Below are 7,215 nucleotides of genomic sequence, written 5' to 3'. Positions count from 1 at the left end.
CGTTTGAAGGCTCCTCTCAATGCACGATGTAATAGAAAAACATCATCAGCAGTCCAGAACGCCTCACATATGGAACAAATAAGAGATTTTCTAAGACCGACCTCTGCTGAGTATCAGGATGCAAAGGCAGCAAACTAGACGTAATTTAAAATGCAAAAAATGAGATCTATCACGAAGGTAAAGAGAAATAAGTTGACAAGCCGCGTTTGAAAAGATATACTGATCTTTGAACTTCCTATAGAAATAAGCGCCTTAGAAAGATCAAGAGAGACCAAAGCATAAGGTTCACCAATATTAATACTTGCTCTGATGGAGTAAAAGCTGTAAATTTACAGTTACTCATGATGTCCCAAGTATCCGTTTTCATTTGTGCAGCGATGTGTCTCGCAGTCAGCAGGGAATTCTCGTACATTTGACTGAAATGAGCCGATCAACCCAAATTTTGACTTGGAGATGCGTTCAGGAACTGGCTATAACTTCTCACAACTTTTCACAAGATGATGCTTAAATAAAAAAATGGAAGCACAGGAATAATTGAAGGAACAAAAATAAAGTAATTTCTGAATGGGAGAAGATGGAGTGTATGATGCCTTTTCAATTTTCTTATCTCATTGCATTCGTCCAGAAGAGATAGTACCAAGGAATATGCGCGATTGCTCAGTCCAACAAGATATTTGGCAGAAAACCGTTGGATTCGATTTTTAGAAAAATGGGGAAAGCGTAGTTGTGTTTTCCCCACGGGTTTGGCAACATTTTTTTGAACTCATTTTGAAAGTGGGTTAAGTTTCACTTACCTTCAGTAAGCATAACGTTAATGCAGCTAAGTGATTTTAATTTTTTTTATTTATTAAATTGCAAACGATTGAAGGCTACTATCAAATAAGACGATTTATATAATGTTTCTCATGATTATAAAACAAAACAACCTAGTGGCGCTTTATAGAGGCCGCCTACAGCCCTCTATATGTTTTGGGGTTTGTGTCTTTGTTAAAAATTGCAACTTTTTCATCTTTGCTAAGTTATAGTTTAGTCCAAACTAAAAAAAAGTCTTCAAAATAACTGTAAAAGTTAAAGAAATTTATGTAAAACATTCATATATACGATAAATTAAGCCTTGTCTTACCATCAAGAAATTAAAAAAAAAAAAAAAAAAAAAAAAATTAAGTTATTACTATTAACTATCGAGCATCGGATGGCTATACTGCTGGGGACGGGCCAATATAAAAATTTGCGTGAAAGAAAAAATTTCGGCGAACTACGGCCATTTTAGATTGTGAACACCGAAAGATCCCACCGGTAGGTTCCAGGTTAGTTATTTTTACTTATTTTTAGGACTTAGTATTAGATTAGCCAGGATGACCACCTGACCTATGAAACTAGTAAAAGGCCAAGTACGGTTCTGACTCGAAGCTGTATATATATTAATGAACGCAACGTCGTGCCGATTCCGGGAAAAGAAAAATATATTCGATGGAGCCAACATAAGTGAATGTAAAAGAAGTTAAAGAATTGCATAAAACTACATACATACACCAGTAATAATAAAGTAATTCGAGAAGGGTTTAAAAAGTTTATGCGCATGAGAGTAGGGCAAAATCGCCAAGCTTTCCGGAGGTATAACCAATTCAGATCCCAATTGGACTCCGAGATATACAACTTTTCTCTTAAGAAGAATCTCCTTTGTCGCTAGAGAGCGGAACCTCGGCGAAAATTCGTTCCTTACAAGACTTTAAAAATGCTATTAGAAAAATATACCTTTATAGTAGAGTTTCTTTTTCATTCCGGATATGTATACGTAAGACAATGAGTAATAAATTGTACAAAATTCTAGAAAAATGCCGACATATATCGCAACGAATTCTCTTTACTTTCTTCTCCAACTTGCAACACGCATGTCGTGATAACTAGTAGCAGTATATTTGTGTATCCTACACCTTTGCATATTGAGTTTGTGTGGATGCATGCAGCAGTCAAAAGGATTTAAGATCACTTTCTGAATCTATCTTATTTGATGAAATTTGGTACACTGACGTGTGTTGACCTAAGGAAGAACGCTCGTATTGGATCACCTTTTTGATCACTTCTCATACAGCGCCCTTTTTTAAATAATCGGTATATAAATAACGACATTAGGCGGAGCGGTATAGGGTATTTAATATTGAACCATGGTCCACTATAGTGTTTTCACTTTGTGTTGTTTATAACATATTTTTTATTCATTTCATCATTCAATGCCGGAGAGCGGCCAACTGTGTTAGCCAAGTCTCAACCCAGCATATGGCAATAGTCTGCTCATTTTGTAAGAATAAATTTGTGGACTAAGCGCAGTGCGCTAACTCCACATTAATTATTTTTCTTTTTTCTTTGATAGTTTTCAACGAAGTGTTGGTCCTTTTTTTGGGGGGTTTTTATAAGCATAAAAAAAAAGCAAAACCAGTTTTAGTGTTAGTTTCATTTGTAGTTTAAATAGCAGACCAGTTTACACGTTTTCTGGTCAATGTGATCGCAAATGCATTGAAGTGTACTTAGATTGGTGAATATACTTAGCATTGTTAAATCTTTCTCTTCCTCCATGGTGCAGCATCAGTCCGAAGTCACTATTACCAATAAAATTACGAGTCATACAGTAATAAAAGCTTATGCAATAAAGCTGACATTTGCGAGTCCTATCACTTTTGTACGCGAGACAATAATCGATATATGCTCTCACTTCACTCAAACAATGTGTGAATGTTTATAATAATATTTTTAATGTTTATATGTAGTTGTTGTTGTATTTTAAAGGGATAAAACAAAATGTGTCAATCTCGGGATTAATTACGTATAAAAACTGGACGATCTTCTGGTATTGAGGATTAGATGGTATCCAATGGAGCTCTAGTTGGCTTTTGCTTCCAAAATCAAATAATAAATGAAATATAATATAAAAAAAAGAAAATAGTCGGTGTACTCCAGGTGGACAACGATATTTCAACATTTTTAAGATTGACATGGTGGTGGCTTCAGTAGACAGACAGGCAGATAGAAGGACAATTGACAAACAGACAAATAAAGTGAAGTAGCTTTCGCTTTTGAAGTTGGTCCAAAAACATACATATATTTTATCCGATCTTCGATGAGCATGTGTGTGTTATATTTACTTAACATATTTTGGACATTTTTGTGTATGCGAGAGTGTGAGAAGAACACCTTTGTGCATTGAGGTATTCTCATAATTAAATTCAAGTTTGTAGAAGGGGTAGATTTTGGATAGTTTGAGAATATATGTATATATGCGATGTTTTTGATATGTATATCGCCCATTTACGAATTAAATGAGGAAGAATGAATATTAAACTTTTCACAGTACATCCCTAGTACATCAGTTAGCTAAGGTTCTTGTAAAAAACAAGTCATCTTTCTTAAGGATTTCTCCGGCATATTTCGGTTCCAATGATATTATAAAGAAATGCAACCATTTACTCTGCTTTTGATCATCCATCTGATCTATAATGTACTAGTTTGCTGCAAACTTTCATTGAATGTTTTAACCCCGAAAAGTTCTATTGACGACTTGAGAGTAAATCTGAATGAAAACAAATTATCACTGAAATCTGATCGAAAACTTTCCTTTAATAAATCATTTTACATAGAATTAAATGGCGCTGATTGTATAAACAAAAGAAAAAGAAAAAAAAAAAACCACATAAAATTGAACAAATTGATGTACAGGACAATCCAATGAAGAGAAAAATATTTATTTTCTTTTGTTTCGTTACATTTCTGCTAAGAAATATCGTAAAGTGAAGATTGTGAAAAATATTATATATTAAAATTGAAATTTTTCATTTCACTGGACACCGGTAATCATACGAAAAAGTAACCAATTTTACAATTTTTTTTGTTTAAACAAAAAATAAAATGACAAGTGGTAACGATGAACAAGAGGGGCATGGGTGCGAGATGTCTAAGTCAAAAGTTTAAACAATTTATCATTCAAGCTTAAGCAGTGAAACATCCAAACCAAGAAGACCAATTTTATAAATGTTGTGTGTTATGCTTTTTCAGCAATATTATATTTTTTATATATATATTTATATATACATATAACTGTATAAAATATATATATATATATATTTTCTCTTCTATATATTCTTCTCTTTTAGTCGAAAACCATTTTAAACGTGTGCTTGTGTGCTCTAACGTAAAACTAAGGCTGAACATGCGAACATACATATTTAAGTTTAAACGTACGTGTATTTGTGGGAAGTAAGTGCGTCTAAGTATGTGTGTGTGTGTGTGTGTGTGTGTGTATGTGTGTAGGAATGTCTATGATAGACAGAGCTAAAAGCGAGTAAAATGGGTAAAGATTAATACGCATGAAGTTACTAAAATCTTAAGTGGTTTGGTGTGCAGCTAAAAACTTTACGCACACACATACACACACACACACACACACACACACATACATACATATATATATATATATATATATATATATATACATAAGTAAGTAATATTCATTTGCTTTAAGGACAAGCTGTTTAGTTCATAGTAGTAGAAAAGTACCAAAGGACCGATTGTATTCCGTAGAAAGAAAATCCAAGTTTTCTGTTCAAATCCTTATAAAATATGACATTCGTTTTGCTTTTGTTCTATATGAAGTAGAAAGTACATACATTTCAAATATAGTCCTTGAGCCTTTGTGGTATTTTGACTTATATAAGTTATATATCTATACATATATAAATATACACGCATACACTCATGCATAAATATTTTTATGGTAGGTGGATATTGCGTAGTTGAGTATGTATAAGTTGGAATAAGACAGTTGTAAGCGGATTTTAAATGTTTAACATGAAAGTCTTGTTCGTATTTTTTCCCGCTTTCTCTCACCCTCCCTGTCTCTAATATAAATAAGGAGCAAAGGAAAAAAAATGTTTTATTTAATTTTTTAGGTTAACTTAGATCTGAGTATTTGCAAATGTTCAATTATATGTATGCACGATATGCGGCTATGTTTATTAAAGAAGTCGCAAAAATTTAAATTAAAATTAATTTCTTATACAATATTTATAAAAAAAAAAAAAGAAAAAAAAACTTTTCGCGAATCTTGAATTTCCTACCTTTCAACTTGAATTGTTCGTATCAATTTCTTCACCTCCATGTGAGGATACCTCTCTTTGATACCTTTCTATGATATATATATCGTAAATATATTACTTTTCTAAAATTTTAAGTGATCTAAAATGTGCAAGAGCACTCTCTACGGATTCAAATCCAAATGTTTTTATGTTTCTAATAAAATCATATCCTTATGTGTTTGTTAGGTTCTTGATTAAGAAATCGTATCCACTGTAAGTTCATATATAATCTTTAATGGCGTCGTATTACAATAACGAATTTCGGGAACGGAATCTCCGCGTTGAGGGGTCCACCATATTTATTTTATAAATAATACGTTTTTAGACAGATGCTATTATTATTATTATTATTAATCTGACCAGAGAAATACATCCCAAGACTGAAGCTTAGCGGATATGAAACTTGAATCCACTACCGCCGAGCTGTTAGTTGAGACTCTTTATCTGCTCGGTCGGTTTACTAAAAACATGGCGCATGGAGAGAGATAGGCAGATGGACGGACATAAATGCGTTGCAAATGCTTTGATAGAATGACTGTACCTCTCGGCCTTTAACGATGATTACAAAAAACCCATTTATGCGAAACGTTATTTTCCCCTTTTTAATTCCAATAATAGTGTTGCTAAAGCCTAATATGCGCTGAATAGTCGACGCATAGTAGGCGAATTAAGAACATAAAGTTAATACAAAGTAAAAAATCGATAGCGGTTCTTTTGGAAAGAGATCGGTAAGATGTGGAATTCTGCTTCTCGTAGCAGAACCTTACTTCTCAGTGGTTAGTGTGTGCAATTCTAGCCTGGAATATTTTTAACACGGGTTTCAGTAGATGACTTATTTTTTTCTCGGACGGTGCTTTCTGATGCTTATGACGACACCCGGATATGACTTCTTTTATGGGTAGCCTCAAAAGAAGAGATATTTTTTCGGGATGGAATTCGAAAATTGCTTGAAAATTGGGAAATAGTATTAGCTACGGTTGGATAATCTTTTCTGATCCAAATCAATTTCAAGGGTATTCGTCATCCTTACGTTAAAACAGTTGTTAGTTGAATATAAACAAAATCAGTCGACATTGAGCGGACAGACAATTTCAAATCCACTAAGAAAATGATTTCGAAACGATCAATGTAATAAGAAGTAAATTCATCTTAAGTTCTTCTAGAATACATACATGGTGCATCGAATGCACCAGATACCATCGTATATACAGCTATAGAGCATAATATACACAAATAATTGAATTCAAAGACATCAGCCACGCGACCGATTTATTTAACCATCACCCTGAGAACATATAACAAACTTATGTTATTATAATCAGAATTCGTTGTACTGCGACAGTGAAGGTACTGACGGACGAATTTATGTTTCATTTGAAAGAATTCATATATTCGTACGATGTTTCTCTTTCGATCTACGCAGGTAGATGTCTTTTTTACGCGCGGCTGAATATGTTACGTAAAAAGTTCTTTGGGCTATCGGAATCCTTCCGAGATAAAATTAATTTTTCCACTGAAATGTGATTTTTAGCTAAACGTTGGCTTTATTTATAATGTTAATGTTGTGAATCTCTTCGCCAATCGCCAGCTGTTTCGAAAGGTAAAGCAACATGAACGTGTAGTTGGTTTTACCATTTATTGAGTATTTCATATCTTAGAATTTAGAATTTCTTACTTATTTACTAAATCAAATAAAAACGAAGACAATGCTTTTTGGCAAAGGTGAATATCATCTCCCTGGAGTCAATGTTTCTAATGGCAAGAATAGAATAGCCATTGCATGTTGATCATTGTGCAATGAGAACCAAAGGTCTCGGTCAGGTTCGTTTTGGTCCCACAGTATAGCCTAAGTTATTATTTCTTTATACGTTGTAGTCTTGTTATATCGTAATTGGGTTATTTCTTTGATATCGTAAATTTAGAGTTACCCAATTATATATGAGCTTATCGAATGTAAGATGACTGCATACTCGGTGGGTTATCATATTTGAAGACATATCAGTTGATTTCGAATATAATTCCACGTCGACTGTGACGAACAGATTTCGAGGGAATGACAAGAAAACTTTCTCTTTCTTTCTTTCTGGTT

Source organism: Glossina fuscipes, unplaced genomic scaffold (assembly GCF_014805625.2).
Source record: "Glossina fuscipes isolate IAEA_lab_2018 unplaced genomic scaffold, Yale_Gfus_2 0, whole genome shotgun sequence".
Lineage (NCBI taxonomy): Eukaryota > Metazoa > Arthropoda > Insecta > Diptera > Glossinidae > Glossina > Glossina fuscipes.
The sequence above is the reverse complement of the archived record's forward strand: the minus strand, read 5'-3'. Positions refer to the sequence as shown.